Source organism: Camelus ferus, chromosome 11 (assembly GCF_009834535.1).
Source record: "Camelus ferus isolate YT-003-E chromosome 11, BCGSAC_Cfer_1.0, whole genome shotgun sequence".
NCBI lineage: Eukaryota > Metazoa > Chordata > Mammalia > Artiodactyla > Camelidae > Camelus > Camelus ferus.
In genome coordinates, this window is record NC_045706.1 from 65,307,079 (window position 1) to 65,332,532 (window position 25,454).

The window sequence follows — 25,454 nt, forward strand, 5'->3', positions numbered from 1 at the left end:
GCAGCACCAAGCCCACCAGAAACTGATTCTCACCCGCAGCACGTGGTCAGGACAGACGCCCACCGCACGTCAATGTGTGCTGAGTGTGTGTCTGCTGGGTTGGGGTGGGGTCTGAGCCTGAGGCAAGGATTCCTCCCCTCCCCTCCACCAGCACCAGCCAGCCTGGAGGGCATCTCCGTCCACCAGCGGCCTCTCTGACCCTCACCTCCTTGCTGGGGCCTCACCCACATCATAGCCCCTTGTAAGGAAGCCCCAGGCAGGAGCCCCAAGCTGGAGAAATTTAGGGAAAGGGGCCTAGTACTAACCAAAGGGCCAAGCACAACGTATGGCAGGGAGGGAGGACACACCACCTGGGAGCTCGTGTAACGTAAATCCAGGGATGCTAACAGCGAAGGCTGTCAATGCTTGAGCGCTTCCTGTGTCCCAGGGCACAGCTAAGCCCTTTCGCACATTCTCATTTGAAACTCCCAACAGCCAAACACGCAAGGCAGGCAGGTCCTACTATCATCACCCTCTTCTGCAGATGAGAAAATTGAGACCGAGAGAGATGAAATCCTGTTGTCCACGGCCATCCCGTGGTCAGGGCAGAACTGGGACTCTGCAAACAAGCTCCCCACCACTTTGGTGACCTCAATGTTCGGCTCAGAAATTTATTTCACTCAAATGTTCCCCGGAAAGAGAGCTACTGGCCATAGGCTGGAAAGACCTGACCTCAGAGCCACCAAGCCAGGAATCAGCATGAGCCGTGAGGACCCACCGAGGTAAAGACCCCATGAGGGGCCCCTGGGCAGTCCCTGCCATACTGCTGGCTCCCGGGGATGGGGCAGCTATTCTCCTGGATCATCATAACCCAGCTGCAGCCCCCACCCCTCCACTGGGCCAGGAGAAGGAGTGGGTGTGCTGACTGCCCTGCACCACCCTCAGGATGCTCCATCCTCTCACTGTCCCCTATCCTCCCCTGAATGGTTTGACCCTGTGTGGGACCCTGGCTGGATGCCCTTGGGAGCCAGAGCCAGAGCCAGGAGCACTTGCAGCTGTCCCAGCTACACATCAGAACCACAAACACTGTTGCCTAGAAACCGCCTCACCCCAGCATCCCTGGGCTGAATCATGGCACCAGAGCCACTAGGCACTCTCCGGCCATCATTGCCTGTCCAACCCTTTCATTTGTCAGATGGGAAGACTGAGGCCCAGAGAGGGGAAGGGCCTTGCTCAAGTTCATGCAGGGAGTTGAGGGTGAGGCTTGGATGGGACCCCAGGTCTTCTGCCACCTGATGTCTCTCACACCTGGAGCTAGAATCTTCTCTCTCCCAGGCTGCTTTGGCACAGTCCTGAGCACATGAGATCCTCAGTAAATCCTGCTGACTCTAATTCTGAATTCACAACTCGGATGGTCCTTTCACAAACAACAGTCCCGCAGGGTAAGAAGCACCCAGTGACCATTCCACCCTTGGACACAGCCGTTTCCTTTCAGGGCTACATCCCCAAGGACACGACCCAGAAGATAAAGAGAAGCATGTGAGCAAAGATGTTCCAACAGCCCTATTTATTACTACCAAAAACTAGCAACGGAGCATCTGCCCCAAACAGAGGAAGAGCTTAGCAACCATGAGAGCTAAATGCCCTGAAATATTCTTTTACCCTTTAAATGCAAATCTCTGACATGGGCCAGGATGGATCTAGAAAATAGGTAAATGGAGGAAAAAAATCAGTGCTGAGGGCAGAATAGAAGATGCCCTAACTTTAACTGTACAAAAGCACCTGCATGAACACACTGGAAGGGGTGTGGACACAGGTGAGTGGTTGAGAGTTTCATGGGGACTGAAGATCCTACTATGTTTTCTTTCCATTAGGACTTTCTGACTCAGGAGAGCAAGGCTCCCTGAGTTCAGAATATTCTCTACAATCTGCAGAGAGAGTGGGGTCCAGACTGACCCTGGCCCAGAATCCTGATATGTGTGTGTCTACATGTTGTCATGCTTCCATCTCTGGTGTATCTGTGCGCATGTCCATGTGTTTGTGACTGTGTCTGTGCACCTGTCCACCTGTATTAATGTCGACATGTGTCTGTGTGTGTATGTTAAGGCCCAGCCCCAGGAGTCGGAAGGTCAGGATCCCAGGTCCCCACACCCCATGGCTTGTTTCCCTCTAGTACTCAGGGCATGATGTCGTTCACCCCAGCCACCTCCAGGATGGCCGGCAGGAGAAGAGGGCCACCCTTTGTCCAAACAGAGATGGAGGAGGCCTCAGAGGCTCAGGTCAAGATCAGCACAGGATCAGGAAAAACAGACCCCGGGCAACCACGGAGTAGGTTCAGGCTTCCGTCCCCAAGGACAGAGGAGGGGGCCACTGCAGAAGAGGGGGCAGCTCAACCAGGCAGAGGGAGCACTGAATCCAGAGGGAGCAGAAGAGATGGAGGAGAAAGCCGGGGAGGAGGCGCAGACAGACAGCAAGACTGTGCCACCAGCACCACCACTGCTCAATGTGTGTTTTCCATGGGTTTTTAAAATCTGTATTTTCTGGCTGAATGGCTGTGGGACTAAGAGGAGCTGTGTGTCTGGGAGAAAACTGAGTTTTGTTCTGTGTGGGGAAGTGTCAGAGTGCCACAGGGAGGCCCAAAGAACCACAGGGACCAAGAACCTGTGAAAGAAGTTCAAATACAATCAAAAGTTAAAGAGCAACAGATGACTGGATAAAGATGTGGTCTATATATACAATGGGATATTAGTCAGCTGTAAAAAAAGAATGAAATAATGCCATTTGCAGCAACATGGATGGACCTAGAGATGATCATATTAAGTGAAGTAAATCAGACAGAGAAAGACAAGTATCATATGACGTCACTTATATGTGGAATCTAAAGAAAGATACAAATTTTATTTACAAACCAGAAATAGACTCATGAACATAGAAAGCAAACTATAGTTACCTTACGGGAAGGGGAGGGGAGGGATAAATCAGGGGTTTGGGGTTAACAGACATACACTACTATATATAAAATAGATAAACAAGGACCAACTGTATAGAACAGGGAACTATATTCAATTTCTTGTAATAAGTTATAATGGAAAAGAATCTGAAAATATATGTATGTATATGCATAACTGAATCATTTTGCTGTACATCTGAAACTAACATTATAAGTCAACTATACTTCAATAAGAAATGAAATTTTAAAAATATTAAATATTTTTAAAAAGCCGATGAGGTTATTCACAATCACCAACAAGTGGAAACAACCCCAATGTCCACTAACTGGTGAATAAATGGACAAAGGTGGTCTATGTACACAATGGAATATTATTCAGCCACAAAAAAAGAATGAAGTCCTGACACCTGCTTCAACAAGCACGAACCGCAAAAACATGTTAAGTGAAAGGAGCCAGGCACAACAAGCCACAGAGTGTATGATTCCATTTATATGAAATGTCCAGAATAGATGAATCCAAAGAAAGCAGAGGAGTGGTTGTCAGGGGCTGGGCTGGGGTGTGGTTGCCAATGAGTATGGGTTCTTTTCTTTTACTTTTTGTGTGTGTGGGTGGGGGGAAGGTGCTGGAAATGTTTTAGAATTGATGGTAGTGATGGCTGCACGACTGAATTTATCAAAAATCATAGAATTGTACAGCATGTGAATTCCATCTCAAAAAAGCTTTTGTATTTGAAAAAGTAGTTAAGAATTAAATGAGATAGACATGATGATGATAGTTTTTTAAAAGCGGGAAATGATGCTTTAGTTCATAGCAGCAGCAGGAAAATGATACCAGAGGGAGTGATTTTCCAGCATCACACATCCATCACTGTATCTCAAGGGCAGTATTTAAAGTGTCCACGTTACAGATGCAGAAACAGGCCAAGAGCAACCAGTAGCCACCTGAGACCACATGACTAATACAGAACCAGCTGGGATCCACACTCAGATCTGATGAACTCCGGGGTTTGAGCCCTTCGCCCCAGCCCGCTCAACCCCAGGCATATTTCCCTCTCCTTTTAGATAAACTCCCAGAATCTCATAAATCTCAAGAGAAAGCCATAAGCCAACAAGAAGTAGAGAGGGCAAGGGAGAGGAACAGAACAAAATTCCAGGATTGCAAAAGCAGCTCTCACAAATTTGTGGTTCCAGGCTGATCTATTAACTCATCACAACAAGGAGAGGTGAACAAATGGGAAGTGTGGTTCCCCATTTCAGTAACAAGTCAAAAATAATCACGCACTTGCTGGTGGCTGCCTAGCCGAGGAACTAGGACCAGGCTTTCTGGGAAGAGATGCAGGTTCCCCGGCCCCCACCCCCACCCAGGACGTGGAGCTGCAGAGCCGCCAAAGGGCTTGGGGGCGGGGGCACCATAGCCCCAGGCCAGCTGCGTACAGGTGCGCACCTTCAAGGACTGGGAGCGCTCACTCACCAAACAGATGTTCCGAGAAGCAGAGCCCCAAATGTGGGGGTCAGGTGGGTGGGGGTTGCACCACAGGCTGCTCTGAGACCTTCTCTGTCCGGAACTTCTCAAAGACCTCACCAGGACTGATGTCACCAGCCAGAGCTACCCCCTCTCCCGCTTCCCCTTCAAAGGTCAAGGGCCCCAGGAATTTTGAGGCCTCCTTGTCTGGAATCAATCCACCCCACACCCCTGTCTTGGGTGGGGGGTACGCCCTGGCTTTGAAGGACGCCCAAGCCAGCCTCCTTCCTCTCCGCCCACTCCCAGGATCCTTGAAAGCCCAGCCGCCAGACACCTGATCTGAGGATTCAGGACACTGTTCCAACCATGATGTTACTCATTTCTAGCTGAGTGACCGCGAGCCACTCACCACCCACCACCTCGCTGAGCCTCAGTTCCGCTCAGATAACACGGGCTGCTGTGCAGATTGAAGGAGGTCCTATATGCAGCACCCCGCAGCCACCACATAAAGCACAGTGCGTGTTATTCCAGAAGGTCTCACCCCTCTGAAGGGCATCCACGCTCCCTTAGTGGCCCTTGCATCCCCCTGGGAGTGTCCACAGGATCCCACACACCAGCTGGGTCACTGGTCTCCTTGAGGCCAGTTTCCTCTAACCCCAAGCTCTGTCCATCCTCAGACCCAAGGCCATGTGATTGGGGTTACCTGTCAGTGACAGGAGACACAGAGCGGGAATCCTTGGTCCAGGTGATCAATGGGGGTGGGGTACCCTGGGCCTCACAGTCTAGGGTCATCTCATCACCAGCCTTGGCCGTGACCCTCAGAGGCTTGTCTGTGTTATGTGACCTGTTCACATGGAACCTGGGCCCGGCTGTTGGCGGAAGCATCAGGGACTGTGAGCAGAGTAGGGAAACAGGGATGGGGCCCAGAGGGGACCAGCATGGCTTCCTTTAGCAGTTGAGGTTGTACTGCCCTCAGGGAGGTATGGAAGGTGGCTGGGCTCTGTTATAATGGGGGAGTGTAAGTTTTGGGGTGGGCTCTGATCCGATGGTTCCCCCAGTCTCCCCCTACCTGTCCACGACCATCCTCCCTCTTGGAAGTTTGTCTTGCTTTCATGACCCTGGAATGGTTCTCCTGCCCCAGTGTCTCCACTCCTCTAGCTTCTTTCTGTCTGGTTTCCCTTCCCCAGGGACATTCTGGTAGGTTCTGTTCTCCCTTCTCATCCTCAGTTATCTCAAATATTCTCAGGAATAAGGATCAATCACCAGATGATGCCCAATCTCCCTGTGCTTCGGGTCCCAGGGGAACACTGGTTCCAATTAGCTCAATATACAACTAATCATTTAATCACAGTTGTGATGGGGGCTTTAAAGAGAACTTTCCAGAGAGTTCACAGTAAGGTAATTTGACTCAGCCTGAGGGGCCAGAGACAGCTGAGATCTGACTGAAGGGAGAAGTCAGTTGGGCCAAGAGGTTAGGAGGGAATGGCATTCCAACAGAAGGAACTGCATGTGCAAACGCCTTGAGGCAGGATGGGTAGTTTAAGGAACCCAGAGGGTCTGGGCACAAAGTGTCAGGGAGAAGGGTGGGCGAGAGGGCTGCCAAGGTGGGAGGGGGTCCAGTGTAGGGCCTTGTGTCTTTCCAAGGCTTGTTAATGTGATGGCCTCCCTCCATCTGGTTACAGAGGGCTGAGCTGGAACCATTCTTGGTACCATGAGCATGCTCATACTACTGGGGACAGTGCCATGAGGGAGCACAGCTTTCGTCTACATGCCCTTCAGATGGGAAGAATTTGGAGGTAGGATTGACAGGGTGCAAAGAAGATGTAGGTAAGGTCAGATTGTCCATGCCCTTGCCCCTCACGCCTCCCAAATCCCTCTCCCAAGACAGTAGCGGCCATTACTCACTGTTGACAGAAAGCCGCATCTCCTGGCTGGAGAAGCCCACGGCATTGGTGGCCGTGCAGACATAGGCCCCTGCATCCTGGGCAGGTGGCTGGCTGATGACCAGGGTGCCATCCTCACTCACATTGTAGTGGGGATTCCTGGAAGCCAGGGCATTGGTTTCCTGCGGTAGATCACAGGTGACATCAGCAGAGCCCACACTCCATGGCAGCAGCTTGCATCATTCCTCTCCCAATGATGCGCTGGGCCTACCTCTCTTGTTACCTTTATGGTAACAGGCTTCACCTACCTTGGTCCAGGTGATGGAGGGGTGGGAACTCCTGAGGCTACACAGGGGACAGAGGCTGGAACCCCTTCACTGGTGATATGGTGAGTGGCAGTGGGCTGGATTCTAGGTGGCACTTTTAAAAACAAACCAATTTCATAAACTAAAGTTCAGAGGAGCATTATTCACAATAGCCAAAAGGGTGGAAACAATCCAAATATCCATTCATCAAAGGATGATGGATAAAGAGAACGTGGTGTGTACATATGGCATATTATTCAGGCTTAAAAAGGAATAAATGTCTAACATACTATAACATGGATGAACTTTGAAAATATGATGCTAAGTGACATAAACCAGACACAGAAGGACAAACACTATGATTCCGTTCATATGAGATGCCTAGAAGAGGCAAGTTCATAGAGACAGAAGTAGAACGGTGGTTGCCAGGGGCCGAAGGAGGGGAAAATGGGGAGTTAGTGCTTAATCAGGGATGGCACCTGGTCATAGAGTTTCAGTTTGGGAAGATGAGAAAGTTCTGGAGATAGATGGTGGTGCTGGTTGTGAAAATAGTGTCCCACTGAGTTAAAAAACCCATCTTGAAACTGTGTTCCATGGGGTTAACAGAAACTGGCAACTAACAGAAATTCTTCAGCTTGTCTTCTAGCTGGTTAGAACCCCCTCTGCTTGAGCCCGGCTTCACCGAATGAGCTCGCTTAATTGTTTTGCTGCAAATTGCATGCCCTGCAAGCTTCATGCAGCCTAAACAATAAGATGTTTACTCCAGTTGTTTTCAAGGAAGTTGAAGTCAGCTGTGTCTAGTTCGAGCTTAAGCTGGCTAAGACTGGTTGGGACCACCGACCCTAAAACTGGGCCCCGGGCAGGTGTCTGATGAATGACCTTTTGACATCAGAGGGCCAAAAACTCCACTCTCCGATCACGCTAGGCACCTCCATTTTTGAATGTGCATCCCATGAAGAAGCAAGCAACGCAGATACACCTGCACAGAACACCATGGCCTCACCTTTTCCCTACCTGCAATCACCTTTCCCCATGCCTGAGACCACCCTGCCTCTTTGTCCCAAAAATATCCCAAGCCCCTCGCCTTCCAGGAGGCAGATCTGGGACCTGTTCTCCTATCTCCTTGCTTGGCTGCTTTGTGAATAAACTCTTTCTTTGCTGTAAATCTCGGTGTCTCAGCGTTTTGTCTTGTGTGTTGGGCAAATGATCCTGGTGGCACAACAATGTGAAAGCTACTTATGCCGCCGAAATGTACACCTAAAAATGGTTAAAATGGTAAGTATTATGTTATGTGAATTTTACCATGATTTAAAAAAAAAAGGGTTAACAGGAGAATACAGCCATCACTGTTATAAACTGATGCCCCAGACAAAGGGCAGCCTGTGTCTAGGAACCAGCTGTGTCATTTCTTAACTCTGGAACTTTGGATAAACCACTTAATCTTTTGGTACCCATATTCCTTGATCAGCAAAAAAGCTAAATTGACCCCAATTCCCTGCCCACTCTCTGGGGAAGGACAGATAAGAAATGGCAGAAAATAGTGTTCACAGGACAGAATGAACTTGAAAACAAGTGCCAAATCTGTCCTGGGCACCATCCAGATTTGCAGGTATTAAAACAGGAGGTGGGGAGGGGTTGGGATCTCTAAGAGGAGTGGGGGAGGGGGAACTGGCATGGAAAATTCAGGAGGGAGAGCCAGAAGCCAAGGGCTCTGACAGTAATACTCCGATCCTTTAGGGAGGGAAATGCCCTCCCAGATTCTCCCTGGGTGGCCAAAGCCAGCAAGTTGATAAGTATTTGTTGGACAGAAATGAAATGAGCCAAGAGAGCTTGATGGCCAGCCACCTCTGTGCGGTGGGAAGTTAGGGGGTGATGCTGTCTGCAGAGGCATACTTCCCTCATCCTGTGATGTGATGAGTTACCCTGCCTCTATGAGCCTTAGCTTCCTTAACTTCAGAACGTGCCAGTCTTTGAAACCCACCTCTTGGAGCAACAGAAAATTAAGTGAAACACACACAGAAGCTCTCAGAGGTCTGGCACGTGACACACGGCCGACCTTCGATCACTGTTATTAATTGGAATTATGAGGAGGCAGGACGGCTGGATTCTCAACCCAGCCTCCTTCTGAACCTCGGTTTTGCTCTACCAAATGGGGAACTATGAGTTCTTCCTGCTCATCCCTCGGGGGGTTAATAAAGCAAAGGACACAAACAAACAAACAGAGGATACTAACATCCAAGATAAATGACAAAACATAACTGAACTTAGTTTAAACTTCTTGTCTTCTGTTAAAAAGAACGGTGGTAACTGGTTGGGTGGGCGAAGGGAAACAGGCACCCTCCAACACTGTAGGTGGGAGAGTAACTGGGCAAAATACACGAAAAGCCCTAAAAATGTGCAATCTCTGTGAGTTAAAACTCAAGTCCACAACAACAGTTTATCCTAAGGAAAGAACTGATCACGCGGGCAAAGGTGGAGCACAAGGACCTTCAGCCCAGGTGTTCACGCTGGTGAGAAACTGGACATGAGGGGATAGGTTAGATACTCCTGACTCATCTAAACAGGGGACAGTGCAGTCTTAAATGATGCTTTGAGTATTATTAACAGAAAACAGTTATAATATATTGTTGCAAGAAACACTCAGGTTGCAAGACAGTAATATTACGTGGTTCCAGTTGGTTTTTAAGTATTTGTATGTATGTGCATATAAAGAATTTATATATAATTTTTATAAAGTATACCATGTAAAAATAATTTATAAGCAATGTACATAAAGAATATATATAATGTATATACATTACATACATACCGTGTATGTATGTTTACCCTTGCAAGCTCATGTGTGTAGAAAGTATAAAAGATACACACCGAAATGTAAAATTATTCTGGTTCTTCGTAGCTACTGGTATAGGAGGTTTATCTTTTTTTTTTTTTTCCTTCTCCAACCTCTAAATACCCTACAGTGAATACGTACTATTTGGGCAATTTTTAAAAACAAAGGTGTTCAAGATCAAGTTCCCCCCGGGGGTCTTCCCCCATCCCATCCTGTCCCCTGCCCTCCCACCACCACTACCCCAGGACTCACCCTGGACAACCAGGTCCACATCCCTATGTTGAGAGCCTGCCGTGTTGGTGACCACATACCTCCCTGCATCCTCCAACAGTGCTTGGTCAAGGTTAAGGCTGCCATCTGCTCGGACGGAATGCCAGCTGCCAGGTGGGAGCTGGTAAGATGAGGAAGCACCAGCTTGTTTCAAGGGCCCCACTCAGAACCGGCTAAGAGAGAGCCCTCTAGAAAGCTCACTGCCTGCAGGCCAGTAGGGGGCAGCCTGGACTGAGAGGCCAGGGGTTCAGAGAAGGTAGGGGGGTGGATGTCACAACCACTCAGCTCCCACCACTTCCCTGAGACTTGTCCACCCCCAGAGACCCTCAGGGTCAGGTGGGCCTCACTGCTGGCAAACCCTTGACCCCACTCTCCCATGGCCAGCTGGACCAGGGCAAGGCATCTGACTCAAGGGGGCCAAGGGAGCCTCTCCTGGAAGTGCAGAGTTGGGGCCAGAGCTTTTACTGAGTAGGGGCTGGAGCTCCGAGGCCCTTCCACACTGAGGCCACAGAGAGGAGGGACAACCTATCCGTGTCTGTGGGGAGTGAACAGAGCCACGCGGAGCAGAGCAGAGGTGTGGCCACATCAGAAGTGGTCCCAGAGAGAGAAGCATCCTGGTGGCTGCCCCAGTGTGTCCCCATCAGGACCAGGGTGGGGCGGGGAGTGCTGGTCCAGAATGGGGCCTGAGGCAACTTCTGTAAAGAAGTCCAGCCAGTCCATCCTTGATGAGGGGCCCAAAACTTTCCACCAGGCCTGAGCCCGCTTTGGGCCTCCCTGTCCCTGTCCCATGAACTTGGTTGTACATTCTGCCCTCAGGGTCCAGGAGATTCTCCTGGCTGTCTTGGTACTGGACCCTCTGAGGCTCAGCGAGCTTGAGGGGGTTTCTGCTCCTTGCGCTTGGCAGCTGGGCACGCACGGGTCCACCCAGTGTCCCCACTGAGCCAAAACAGGCTCTGCGTCTCTGGCTACTCCCCGTCCTGGTATGGATGAGGCCCGCTGGATTATACCCAGGCAGGTGCCTCACTGCCCCAGCCCACACGCCCAGGCAGGGTCCTCCTTGGGGTCACATCTAATTACACAGCCTGCAGAGGGTGTCATAGGCACGATCAGTCTCCAAGCCTGTACACTCCGAGAACTGGACCCTGTCTGCACTGCATCAGGGCTGGGACAACGGGGCTAGGACCAGGGTGGAGGGAATAGAAAGATGCCACACAATCACTGCCTCCCTGCATGTCTAGTGTCTGCCGCCTGCTGGGGTGAGGGCACCTCTTTACAGCCTCCAGGGCAAAGACCCAATATGTCCGAGGACAGGCCATAAGCACTGAAGAAAAGGGAGCAACAAAGAAAGCGTGAACAAGAGAGGGGAAACAGAGGATAACAAAGAAAATCAAATTGATGGGAAGGGTCAAAGCAGCCACTGTGCACCCAGCAGTGTGCCAGGCAGCCACGCCAAATGTTAAGCTGCACAGGTCCCGTCTCTGCCCTGGAACCATCACAGTGGGGGTGACAAATTTGTTGTGTCTGTGCCCCCACTAAACGGCTGCTGCTCAGCCACAGCACTAATGAAGCACAAGGTCCTCCGGCCAAGGACCTTACAGTTTGAAGGGTGCCATCAGCGCATTATCAGAGAAGGCTCTGGAAAGAGACAGGAAAGAGGGAGAAAGGAAGAGGACATTCCAAAACAGGGGAACCGCTACATAAAATAGATAAACCACAAGGTCCCACTGTACAGCACTGGGAACTATGCCCAATACCTCGTAATGGCCTAGAATGACAAAGAATCTGAAAAGGAACATATGTGTAAGTGAATCACCATGCTGTACACCAGAAATTAACACACTGTAAATCAACTATACTTCAATAAAAAGTAAATAAATAAAAACCAAGACAGAACAAAACAGGGGAACCACAGAGCGGAGGCTAAGGCGTGAAGGTGACAGTGCCTCCACCTGGGCACCAGGAGCCCAGCACTCACCGGCCGGCCTTGAGCCAGCGCCTCTCAGGGTGGGGCCTCCCAGCCAAGACAATGCAGGGCAGGGACACAGGCTTCCTCTCCAGTACCCGGACGGTGGAGGTGCTGCTGGCGATCTGTGGGGGGGTCTGTGGGGAGAGGAGACAGTGTCAGACATACTGGATTCCTGTGGGTGGTCATTCAGGGGACAGAGGCCCCTCTCCCCAGTGGAATCATCAGAGTTGGGGATCCTAAAGGGTCAAAGGGCACACTTCTTAGGGAACACTGCCCAGGAAGTATGGGTCCAGATACTCCTCTTAGAGAACCTGGCTGTGGACACACCTGTCCCAAAGGACAGGCAAGCATGGGGGCCTCCCCAGGGGTGCCCGGCCTCCCCACCAAGCCCTCCTCTCCAGACCCACCAGCGAACCATGTCCAGTCATGATGAGGCAGGCTTCTGCCTGCACCTTCCCAAAGATATTTTGAGCTTCACAGACGTACAGGGCCTGGTCTTCAGGGACCACACCTGAGGAGCAGGAAAGAGGCAGGCCTGACTGTCAGAGCAGACCATGGCTCCAGCCCCCACAGGCTCCAGCTCCCCAGGTGCAGACAGAGCCCTGGGCACAGCCTGGCCCTGCAGAGGTAAGAGGGCTGGGACGGCAGGGAGGAAATAGATGGGGGATACAGCTGGGCCTTGGAAGGGTGAGAAGGCCTCAGTTTGCTCATGTGTAGAATGGGGATCATTTATCAAAACCTGCACCTTGTAGTGTGATTGGAGGGATCAACAGGTGGTGCAAATACAGAGCTCAGCACTGGGCCCGGCACGTAGGAAATAACAGTAGCAGCAGTGATGGTGACGAGCTGGTGATGGTGATGACGAGGGACGCTTACTCTGTGTCAGGAACTGTGCTCAGAGATTTACATGTATTCCCCAACGATTTCTTCAGGTGGCCTGTTACTAAGCCCAGGTGGCAGGTACTGTCATTATCACTAGCATGACTGGAATGATGTGACTAGTCCCCCAGACAAAATATGACCCTGCATCAGCCTGACCTGGCAGTCAAGGTCCTACTCCCGGCCACCCAGTTTGGGGACTGAGGGTGTTGGAAGCCATTTTGTCTCCCTGTCCACCGTCCCTCAGCCCCAGTCTCTTACTTTCAAAAAACAGCACTCCTGAATCGGGCTGCCCAGTCCTGCTGCCCCGCCTGGGTCCCAGTGGCTAGCCATCTCCATGGTGCCAGGTGACTGTCTGGGGCAGCAGCCGGTGGCCCAGCACGCTAGGAGGGTGCTCCTCCCTAGTTCCATTGTGACATCCCTGGGCAGCTCCTTCAGCTCAGGTGCATCTGCAGGGAGGTGACCGGTCAGCCACACCCCAGTGGCTGGACGCACGCAGCCCCCAGAGCACTGTTCTGAGGACTGCCTCCCCTCCCATTTCTGGAAGGTTCCTTCTCTTCCAGCCTCACCCTTGTGAACCTGGGGCTGACCCATCTCCAGGGCTCCAGGGCAACCTGAACTTGGCAGGGCCCACCCCTGGAGAGTGCATGGGGACAATGAGGCAGAGGGAGTGGCCTTTGGTGGGATGAAGCTGCCCACACACCTCCCACCCTGCATGGGGTCTCGAGGTCCTCGCTTTGCCCAGATGTGCAGGGAAGCAGCATGCCTGCTCCCGGCAGCGACACCTCCCGGAAGCCCACCTCTGGAGCCCAATTCACAGGAGCCCCAGTGCCTCTGAGCTCCCCCACCGCCGCCCTCCTCCTGGGCCACAGGAGCTTCCTCTCACTGGTGCCCTGGACTCCGGGAACCATTTCCACGACCCCAAAAAGCCAACTTCTGGGGAGATTCTAGAACATCTTTATTTAAGTACATCTTTCTCTGCTTGCTGAACGTTTTGTAATAAGCGTATAAATCTCTACCACAAAATCAAAACAGGCCGATAAATAACTTGACCTTATATTTATGGTCCCAGTGGGACACTTGAGAGTGAAAAGAGCATCCTTACACCGGGATGACAGATCTCAGCCAGGCCGCCCTGCGCAGCCTGAGTTAGAAAAAAATGTTCAAGCAACACACAAGGGTTTATTTCCTTAATTTCTGTCCCACACCCCCCAAATCCCATGCCCTTCATACAAGGTAACCACGGTTAACAGATTGTAGTGTTTCTTCCAAACTTCTTTCTAAGCATTCTCTTACTTTTATAATCAGGGAGTGGAAATAAGTTCTTTCCCAAAACAGAAACTCATGATCCTTTCCCCCTTTCTGCGGGCCAGAAGCAGGTCCAACTCCAGACAGGTCCAGGCCCTGTGCCCTGCAGCTTCTGGGCACTGTCCTCAGGTCCCTGTCCCCAGACCCATGACCTGGAAAGTCCCTCGACCTGTTTTTAACACATTGCATTCAGCACCATGGAAAACACTCCGCCTCTTTCTTCTTGCTGTCTCTTTCCAGAAATCTCCCCTATCCATCCAAATCATGACATCAAATTTCCCTCCTGGCTTCAAGCAGTACGGAAGTTCAAGGGAGACATAGACAGAACTTGGAAAATCACCTCAAAGGAAGAAGACAGTCTTGGGCCCAACCTCAGACAGCACCCGCCCGCCGCTGTCCTTTCTCACTGGGGCCTGGAAGCTGCCGCAGCTCAGAATTCAAGAAAGCCTCTGATTCAGGTGCCTCAGCTGGGGTTACTGGTCCTGCAGAGCCCTGGCCTTGTGGGGCACGGCTTTGCTGTTCCCCCTCCCCTTCCCCGGGCCTCCCAGGCGGAGCTGAGGCTCATCTCCAAGGACAGGTACCCCCAGAGCCTGCCTTCCCCACTCTACCCAGTGCCCCGCAGGGCTCAGCTCAAAGCTCCCTCCTCCAGGCAGGCCTCCCTCCCACTGTCTCTCTCACACTACTTCTTGACCACCTCTGTCCTTAGCCAAACAGCCCAGCTTTGTGTTCCAACTGTGGGATATTGCAGAGCACGATCTCTTCCCTGTTCTCCTCCCAGTCCTGCACTTCCCTCAGAGAAGCAACGGTTGACTCGTAATAATAAGTGAATAACATGTACAAAGGTGAGCATCTGGAATGCCTACTGACAGCTATGGTGATGGTGCTTTTAGAAACACGATTTCATTCGTGGTCTCAATAAACTTATGAAATGGGTATTCTCACAACCCCATTTTACAGATGAGGAAACTGAGGGCCAGAGAGATTAAGGAACCAGCCTGAAACACAGATCAAAGTCAATGGCAGAGTTGGGATCAGAGCCCAGGTCTGGCTGCTGCTAAGGTCCAGGCTCTCAGCCGCCACACCCCTGCCTTCCCCCTATTACTCAGGGACAACTTGGCACCTCTTCTGTGCTCTCCAGAGGTGAATCCAAAAGCAGCTAAATTCTAGTCTCAGATCCTGCCCAGAAAACGGTGACTCGGTCTCCCGTGCAGCCATCCCCCTGTTCCTCATTGGAAACCCCTAAATAAGGCAGGACCCCAGAACCCTGTACGGCAGAGCTGAAGGTCCTCTGGTCCCCTCACTGTGCAGATGGGAGACTGAGGCCCAAGGGAGGGGCGGGGCCAGTCCTGATCCTGCAGCACGTGGCAGGGCTGGGCTTCCACTCCGGGCTCCTTCCAGGGCCTCATCCTCCAGGCTCAACCACCTCTGCTTTCAGGCTCCAAGCCCCCTCCTCACAGACTCCCAGGTGACCCTCTGCAGGGAGGGACTGTGAGGTAGCTGGCTCTACCGCCATCAGATTTCCCCAGAGATGGCCCTTTCTGCCTTGGCTTTGGGCAGGTCTCTAGGGCAGGAGCTGCAAATGCCCTGCACCCATGGACTCTCTCATGCAACTTCTTGACTACAGAAGCTGCTGGGCTCCCTGGGGAGTTCCAGGTCTCATCAGCTGACAGCTGCCATGTGCCAGTGGGGAGACAGCTCTGTGAGGGGACCCTGGAACACCCAGGAAGAGAGAACAGCCCCCCTGAAGTATGCCAGCCAGCAGCCCAGGACAGGGCAGGACAGGAGGGTCTGGCCACCTTGAGGGCTGCCTCTGCCTGTCCCTGCAAACCCCACCCCTGCTTTCCCGACTTCAGAGGAGCCAAGACTGCAGTTAACAACATCCAGCAGATGGGGCCACTCCCCCCAGCTCCCAGGGATTTTCTAGAAGGAAAGGTGCCCACCGATTCTAGGTTGGCAACACCTTGACAGAAGTGACGACTTCCCTTCCTCTGACTTGGCGTCCAGGGCAAGGGACACTGGCCTGAAGGCCTGAAGCCCAGGCAGGGCCCCCATGCTGCCTCTGCCCACTGGGGAACCTGGGTGAACCCCTTTACCACTCTGTGCCTCAGTTTCCCTATCCAGAAAGAGGTAACTACTTTTACCCTGGTTCCAATGCTTTAAAGCTCCAGGGCTCTTTATCATTGTCTGGAGACCCTGCAGCCCCCATCTCCTCTGCCAGCCCCCCAGTTCCTGTGACTCAGAGCCCTGACCCTGCTTGGGAAGGAGCACTGCTATCAGCCTTGACTTAGTTTGGCCAGGAGGAAGGGGGCTGGGCTCAGGCCCAAAGACTGGACAGATGGGCAGGGTGGGCCATGGGAGAGGCCGGCCTCAGGCTCTGCCCTGCACTTACAGAGAATGCCAGGGTGTCTGTGAATGAGACAAGGCTGGTGGGTGGCCTCGGCATCCCCCTCCTTCCCCCATAGAAAGATCTGGCAGTTGGGCCTGGAGCCACAGCCCCACTGCCCAGGGCTGCAGCGTGCCTTTCACGGGCCTCTTTCTCCCGAAAAAGAATTTTTTAAATTATATTTTATGATTGTTTATAAAGACAAACCCAATCCAGGCTGGATTCATTTTTATCTGTTTACTATTCTTCACGTTCTTCTTCTGCTGTCAAAAGAAATTCAAACCAGAACACCGTCCAGGGGCCCTAAAAGTGTCACGGACTCTGGGCCTGGCCTCTGAGGCCTGATGGAGAAGCCGCCCGGATACTGGCCAGACCTGCCACGGAGCCAGGCTCTGTTTCTCTCCCACTGCCCCAGGCTGGCCAGAAGGTGTTTGCTCCCACAAAAGCACACCCCTTGCCCACCTGCTCATCCACACAGCAAGCAGGGGCTTCAGGGTTGGGAATAGGAAGCAGAGATTAGAATCAGAGGAGAGAAACAGGGCTGCACGAACACCCACTTGGAGAGAACTCCAGCAGGGCAAAGGGAACTGAGCTCAGGGTAGTTGTAAAGTAAAATAGAAAGGCCACCAAACTAGGGGAGGGGGGCCCGCATCGGAGCCTGGTCACCAGGCACGTGACGAATCGCCCCACCTCACCAGGTCCTTGTCAGCCCTGCCCATTCAAGCCTGGAGTGAAGCACATTATCTCATTAAACCTCTTGAGGACTTTATGAGCAAGCCTCCACTATAATCATCCCCATTTCACAGATGAGGAAAATGAGGCTCAGAAAGGTAAATAAATAACTTGGCCAAACAAGCAGCAGGACCTGGACATCGATCCAGGACTCTTCTCTGTCAAATGCCAGGTCCAGAGGGAATGCCAAAGCACCTTGCAGGGTGGCCCCGAACACAGGCCCTGGCTGGCAGTGCAGAAGGAGGCTGCCCTCCTTTCTGTGCCCCAAATGCCAGCAGGAAGCGGGTTCCCAGCTGAACAGCAGGAAGTGGGCACAGTGCCCACCCATTCCCAGCTCTGGCAGGCTCTGCCAACCTGGCCAGGAAGGCTGCACCACAGCTGCCAAGCAGATGGGCGGGAAATTCAATCTCCCACCACCGCTGCCAGGCCAGCTCACCCCAGACACACAGCTGTTAGGCCACGATCCACCTCGTCCCTGACCTGAAGGCCAGAGGCCACCAGTGGCCCAGTGGCCCCAGAAGCCTGCTTCTAGGATCCAGCCACCTCCTCCCTCTGACGGGGGGAAAGGGCCGCAAGACCAATGGCTGGCAGGTGGAAGGCACAGGATGAGGCAGGCACGTCAGCCTGGGCCCCAAAGAAATAAGGCTTTGCTAAAAAGAAATGAGATATTCAGCAAAGGATGACTCTTGTAACGATGCCAAGAGCAACCCTCCCTAGAGCCCCCTCTCCACTGACCCAGGACCCACTGACTAATCACAACCACAGTGGCATTTGGCAGCCCGCCGTGTCCTAGGTCTTTGCGATCTCTCCCTCACACAACATCCAGGAACACTTGCAGGTGAGGCGCCCGAGGCTCAGAGTGGGGAAGCAACGTCCAACTCACCTGCTGAGAGCATCAGGATCAAGTCCAGGGGCTAAAGACCTCGACTATGGGTTCAAATCTCAGCTCTGCTGCTTGCCAGTTGTGTGACCTTGGGCAAGGCACTTAACCTCTCTGTGCCTCGTTTCCACCATCTATAGAGGGGATAATGATAGAGCCCATCTCAAAGGGCTGTGAGGAGGATTTCAAGTTGGTACATGAAATGTGCTTAGCGCTGGCCCTGGCACGTGACAGATTTTATGGGAAGTCTTACTTCTAGTTTTATTATTATGTAAACCTATGATTTTCCACACCCACCCCACCCACCCGAGCGCCCAGCCACACAGTACACTCTAAAAACAGGAAGTCTGAGCACACTCTCCTTAAAACCTCTCACCGCCCCCACAGAACAAAGCCCAAACTCCGCCAGGCTCCCTAACCCGAGGCTGGGAGTGACCCACAGCAGGGCAGCCGCCTCGGCCTCCCCTCTTCCCACCGTCTCTATGTCCCACTTGCTACCTTGCTTCCCTTCCCAAGGGGAGGTCTGCACATGCTCTTCCCTTTGTCTGAAACACTGTTCCCCAGCTCGACACCTGACTGCTTCTAGGCTCAGCTTAGATATCACCTCCTCCAAGAAGCCTTCCTGGCCTCCAGTGCTGCCAGAGACAAACAAGCCACCCTCAGGCCCAGAGAATGCTACTTCTAAATGCTCAATACACTGAATATTCTAATTGTCTATTTACCATCTCTTTTCTTTTCTTTTTTTAAAAATTTTTAATGCAGGTATCAGGGATTGAACCCAGGACTGGGCACTGGGCACAGGGCCTGGCCACTTGGTGACCACGTGTCAGAGGAATACATGATGGAGATGAATGAAGGCTAAGGGTACCCCAAGCTTGAGAGGATCCCAACCCTGAGATGGCACCATATCCCCCAGGGCCAGACCCTCCTGACTGAGCGTCTGTGGGGAGCCCCTTGGACATCCCACCCAGCCCAGTTAAGTACATTGTCCATTCTCTGCACTTGCCCAGAACTTCTAACACCTGTCTCTCCCATTGTGGCCACAGCCAACCCTCAGAGCCCAATCCGCTCTGGTTCAGCATGCCAAGGAGCCATGCCCACAACTTCTGAGCAGGTCCCAGTGCCCGGGATCCAGGCCTGGAGCTTAGACATCATGACAATCACAGCCAAGGCCATGTACCAGCCACAGAAGACTCCAACCTCCTCCTCGTCTGTAAAAAGGGGGTAACTGCTTCTCCATTTATTAAGCACTCATGATGGGCCAAACCCTGTGCTAAGCATTTAATGTCTGATTTCACTGAACCCTCACAACAACCCAGTAAAAGAAGTAATGTGGTCAGCTCCATTTTACAGGTGGGGAGACAGAGGGTCAATGACTTGACCAAAGCACATAAATGGTAAGTGATGGAGACAAGACTGGGACTCAGGTCTTGGGGATGACCATGCTCAAGTTGAACCAAACTGTTTCTGTGGTAGGCAGCCTCCAAATGGTCCCAGTGACACTTGCCTCCTGGTATTCACACACTTGAGTGGTCCCTGCCACCTACCATGTACCAGGGTTGGTCTGTGTGACCAACAGAATATGGTAGGAGTGATGGCATGTCACTTCCAAGACCATGACTGGTTATAAAGACTACTGCTTCCATCTTGGATCCTCTCCATCTCTCTCTCTCTCTCGACTCACTCTCTCTGGGAAAATCCATGTCACAAGAAACCTTCTGGAGAAGCCCATATGGGTAAGGAATGGAGGCCTGCTGCCAACAGCCATATGAGTGAACTTACAGTGGATCTTCTAGCCCTGGTTGAGCCTTCAGATGATCAAAGTCCTGTCCAATGTATTAATGGCCATCCCAGGAGAGGCCCTGAGGCCAGAACCAGCCAGCTAAGCCACTCCAAGAATCCTAACCCTCCAGGACTGTGAGATAATAAATGCTTATTGCTTTAAGCCACAAAGTTTGGGGGGCAATTTGTTACCCAGCAAGAGGGAACGCATATGCCATCTCCCTCTGAAGCCCCTGTCCCACATACTCTGGATCTATATGATGCAGATTCCCCACTGGCAGTCTATGTGGCTACATTCTCTCTTCCCTGCTCAGGGGTAGGGCAGGTGATAGGGAGGGGTGGCAGGTGGGGACAAGGTGTACACTCACATCCAACTTCCAGCCAGATTTCCACCAAGGTGTCGCCCAACTCATCGACAGCTCGGCAGGCATAGATGCCAGCATCCCTCTCCTGAGCTGCCAGGATCTGCAGCATCCCAGAGCTAGAGGCCTCAGGGGCCAGAATCATTTCAACACCCCCTAGACCAAAGAAGAGGAAGCATCAGGCAGGTACCCATGGTTGCTGTGGAAGGCCAGGGAATCAGGCTGCCTTCCTGACCCTGCCCTCCTGCAACTTCACAAGGCTGGAAACTTGGAGGGGTGAGTGTGAGGGAAAGGTTCCCCACAAAAGTCAGGACCCCTATTGTTTAATAGGTACAGATTTTCAGTTTTGCTAAATGAAGAGTTCTAGAGACAGATGGTGGTGGGGGGGGTTGTATGACACTGAAAATATTCCTAGTGCTACTGAACTGTATACCTAAAAATTGTTAAGATGGAGAATATTATGTATATTTTATCACAATTTTAAAAATTTTAAGTCAGCACCCCTGGGTCCAGTTCCCCGAGCCCCGCGGTTGACCAGAAGTGAGTCTCAGCCTGTCCCCCAACATGTGACAGGTTTATCACCCAAGAACTCCTTGCCTGGGCTTCCCTACCAGGTCCCCGTGCCCTCTGCCCAGGTGCAAGATGAGGCTTGGATCAGCTCTGGGAGGGGCTCAGGGTCACTGAGATGACCAACCCCTATGGCTGCCTCTCTGAGGGCCTTTCCCTCATTTCTCCTGCCTGCTGTCCCTCTGTCCCTGCCCTGTCCCCCTCCCCCCACCCCACTCCCAAACTCCTGAGGCCTGAGGGACTACCCTGATTCTGACCCCTTTTTACAATTTATTTTTTTTATTTTTTAAATTGTGGTAAAACATACATAAACACAAAATTTTTACCTTTTAAGCATTCTGAGTGTCCAATTCAGTGGCATTAAGTACCTTCACGTTGTTGTGCAACCATCACCACCATTCATCCACAAAATTTTTTCATTTTCTCAAACTGAAACTCGGCTTGTTAAATACTAACTCCCCATTTTCCGCTCCCTCAGCCCCTGGCAACCACCATTCTCCTTTCTATCTCTATAAATCTGCATATTCCAGCTGTCTCCCATGTAAGAGTCCACGCCTGCAAGTGGAATCATATAATCTTTGTCTCTGCGTCTGGCTAATTTCACTTAGCATAGTGTTTTCAACGTTCATCCACGTTGTAATAAAATTTCATCTCTTTTTCTCAACTAAAAAAAAAAAAAAGATGGTAAAAAACACATACAATTCATTATCCTAACCGTTTTAAAGTATTCAGTTCAGTGGTAACTCTATTCACATTGTTGTACAACTTGAATTTCATTCTTTCTTAAGGCTGAATAACACTCCTTTGAGAAATCCCCCTTCAAAAAGGGGCACCCCAGCCAGGCTGGTGGGGCTCTCAGCCACAGCACAGAGTGACAGGAGCACTGAACAAGGAGTCCCAAGGCCTCTGCCACCACCAGCTGGTGACCAGTGTCTGCACATGGGAGGGGGCTGATGCTGGAGATGGAGCCCAGCGTTCTGCTTCTAGAAAGTCTGCGGCTGCAGCCCCAGGACCCACGTCCATTGGTGTGGGCCCAGGAACAGCATCTGTGAATCAAACCCCAGCTCAGACAAAACCCTCTACATCCGTTAACTCAGAAAAGCCTCACACCAGCCCTATTACCACTATTCCCGTCTCTCAGATAATCACACCATCACCGTCACCATCACCGTCACTAAGAACAGCGAGCCCAGCCCGTACGCCAGGCCTGTTCTAAACAATTGACACATATGGACTCATTTAATCCACATATGGACACAAACAACCCATCTTGGATCTTCCCCATTTTTCGGCTAAGGAAGCAGGCTCAGAGATGCCAAGTCATTTACCCAAGGTCACCCAGGGGAGACGGAATTCAAATCTGGGTCTATTCTAAATCCTGCTCCTAACTACAGCTCCAGCCTGCATCAGCTCTGTGGACACTGGGCTGGGCTGGGGCTGAGTGGGGTTGCTGGAAACGGCTCCCTCTCCCCAGACATTCCATTCAGAGTGCCCCCCGTGACCATCCTGCCCCCATCCTCTGGGGCCCTAGGGGGACCATTCTGCGGGCCCTTCTCCCACCTAACTTACCTTGATACCAGATGACCCGATGCGGGGGCACCCCAGATGCCTCACATGGCAGCACTGCCTCCTCCCCGACAGCAGCAAGCACCACAGCATTTATGACTGAGATGGATGGCAGGTCTGTGTGGGGAGCAGATGGAGAAGTAGGGACCAGCCCACAGACTCCCTGGAGCAAGAATGCAGCTTTCCCCAGCTGGGGGAGGGGTGCTGGGGACAGGATGGTGAGCACCTGCCTCCTCCCCACCCCCACACTACACTTCCTGCACTTCCTGAACCCAGGACAGTCACCCCAGAAAGATGTAACTTCGGCTGTATCTTTTTTTAAAACAGTTACTCCTGGGGCCAACCCCCACCCTGTTGTCCCTCAATGAACTTGAGATAAAAGCTGAAATTCTACAAAGTTCTAAAATGCCCCTCCCCACCCCACCCCCACCCAGCCAGCCTCCTTGCAGCCCCTTTGCACCCACACTCATTCCCACCTGAGGGCCTTTGCTCCACCTGGTCCTTCTGCCTGGAATGCTGTTCCCATTCATGTCTCTGTCGAGGGTCACCTCCTTGTGGAGGCTGGTCCTGTGGGTAACAGCCATTTCCCCCTCACCCCACCTGCACATCACCCCATCACACTACCCTCCATCTGGACAGGGACCATGTGTTCACTGCCATATCCCCAGTGCCTCCCACACAGTAGATGCTCGATAAGTATTGTGGACCACAGGGACGGAGAGAGGGCTGGAGATGCCTCTCCTGCAGATGCCCTCAGCTCGCATACCTGTACAGTAGAGGGTGACCATCTCCTTGTCTCTGCCAACCTCATTAGCAGCCCAGAAGCTGTAATTCCCAGCATCCTCTGGGGCCACTCCCTGAATGATCAGGGTTCTGTGGGCATCCACGCGGACTCTGGAGTCGTGCCATGAAACAAGTCCAACATCAAGGGGCCAGTTAGATTGGGTCACGTGCGGTTGCTCCAGTCATTTATGCTAATTAACAAAGTAATTAACAAGATCACTAGTACCACCGCTCTACACTGGCTGCTAGCTCTGTGCTGGGCTGTGTGGTCAGCATTTTACTTATGTGGTCTTTTTTCATTTGTGGGGCTCAGAGAGGTAAGGTGACTTGCCCAGGGTCACACAGCCTGAATGGCAGAAGCAGGATTCAAGCACAGGTCTGTGGGATTCTGGAGCTGTAGCTCCTGATGCCTGGGCCCATCCTGAGGCATCGTTATGTTGCCAAAGTGATCTCGTTCCTGAGTCTCAAGTCATCCCAGGAAGAAGGCAGGGCACATGCTACTCCTCCGTTCTCAGTTAAGAAGACTGAGGCTCAGAGGGGTCCCTGGGAGTCCTTGACCACCTGTTCCCAGCCCCAGAGCTCCAAGCCCCGGGCCTCTCACCTGCTGTCCTCTTGCAGGACATGACCCTCATGACTCCAGGAGATGTGGGGTGCCAGGTATCCAGAGGCTGAGCAGCTGACCCTCACCTCCATACCCTGGGATAAGCACTGGGACCTGATGTGGATGCTGACCTGGGGGGCCTCTGTGGTTTAAAGAGAGGACAAGCGGGGAAGAGACTGTCAGAGGAGTCGTGCTGAACCAGGTACCCAGCCCTGGGCCCCCTTCCCCTCCCTGCAGCCACTGACAGCAAAGACACAGGAAGCAAAAGCAATGAGGGGCCTTCATCCCTGGGAGCAGCTTCCTTGGGACCTGGGGTTGACCAGACAGCTGCTCAGAAACAGCCCCAGACCCCATGGGGATCTGATTTCCCAACACCCCCAAGCAGGGGCTTTGAGCTCCCTGGATTTCTGCCCTGGCCTGGGCACACGGAAGAGGCTTAAAGAGCTGTCAAGATGCCAGGGCAGGGGCCCTGAGTGGACCCCAAGGCCTGCCCAAGTATGGGCTGCAAACAGGTTTATCTTGGCCCTCAGAAAGCTCACAGTACAGCAGACTTTCAGGCTCAAACAGGCCTCCTGGGCCAACTCACCTATTTTGTTCCAACACACTCACTCTTACACTTGGGGAAATAGCACCTGAAAGAAGAGGATCTATCTAAATCCTGGGTAGAACTGAGGCTATGTCCAGGCACTAATACTTCCAGATGTGCGCTCTTCCCATTGCCTCCTCTACCCCCATCTGGTCAGTGCTGCCCAGCCCCTGCCAAGCACATCTGATCTCTAGGCTTTCAGAAGTTTCCAGTGTTCCTTCTCTGTCCTACATGTTGGGAGGAGTGGACAATGGAGTTGCTCAATGGCACAGGAAAAGGACAGCCAATGAAATTGGCTTGGCCTACAGCAGTAGATACTTAGGTTAGATATGAGGGTGAACTTCCCAGCTGTGCGAACCACTACATTTAGGCTGGAAGGCTGCAGAATCCTTTCTCTGAAGGTTCAGAAAACACTGGAAGGGCTGATGTTGCCTGCCAGAGGTGATGGCTGGTCAGAAGGATGCCTTGATGGACTTGATGGGAAAACACTAGGTAGTGTTGAATTGGGAGGACAGCAACGTCATCTCATACCAGGAGCCAGACACCCTCGTGACCCCGTTGGAGTTGCTGGCCATGCACTGGTACTGCCCAGCGTCACTGGGAATGATGTCACTGACCTCCAAGGACAGGTTGGCTAGCTGTGTGACTGCCCGTCGAGACCAACAGGACTTGCCAGTCCCAGACCCATGTCAGGTTGTAGGGGGCCTCGCCCAGGACCTGGCAGGACAGGATGGTGGTCTCTCCTGGGCACATGGTCACACTGGAGACAGGGACCAACTGCGGTGGGGGGTCTGCATGAATAGGAACCCAGGAGGCACTGAGGGGCTGACACAGGGATGGGGACATCCTGCAGGCCCACCATGCTGGGATGGCACCACTGTACGGCTGTCACACACCCGCCGAGTGTTGTGCGTGCATGCCTGCTCCCCACACATCGGCCAAATGCAATATTTAGAAGAGCCACACCACTCTTCACACCCTTTGAGCCAATAATTCCACCCTGGGGAATAAAGCCTCAGACAAATACAGAGCTATTCTCTGTACACACAGCAGCCAAATGTGGAACTGAAAAAGACCACTGCCCACAGGAGGAAAGAACTAAGAAACCCGCTCTCTCTCAAGAGGAAAAGGCCATAAGAAGTGACAGATCAGAGGCCATCTAACCAGGGACGTGGGTTGAGAACCTGCAGGAAAAATGCTGGGTCCACATGCCAATGACCATGATGTACAAGCACCCTAATGCGGGAATCTGACTCTGGACCAAATTAAATAGCATTAAGTATTACTTACTGTTCATTTCATTAGGTTCAATCACAGAATCTTTATCACACAGGAAAATCAATTAAAAAAAAAAAAGAGATACATACTGAAATGTCA

The 25,454-nt window shown here is 52.1% G+C and overlaps 1 pseudogene; it reads right to left on the minus strand.

The window, feature by feature from the left end:
- The window catches only part of LOC102504903, a 35,372-nt pseudogene extending 13,204 nt beyond the window's left edge, over positions 1-22,168 (minus strand).
- Positions 22,169-25,454: the final 3,286 nt, after the last annotated feature.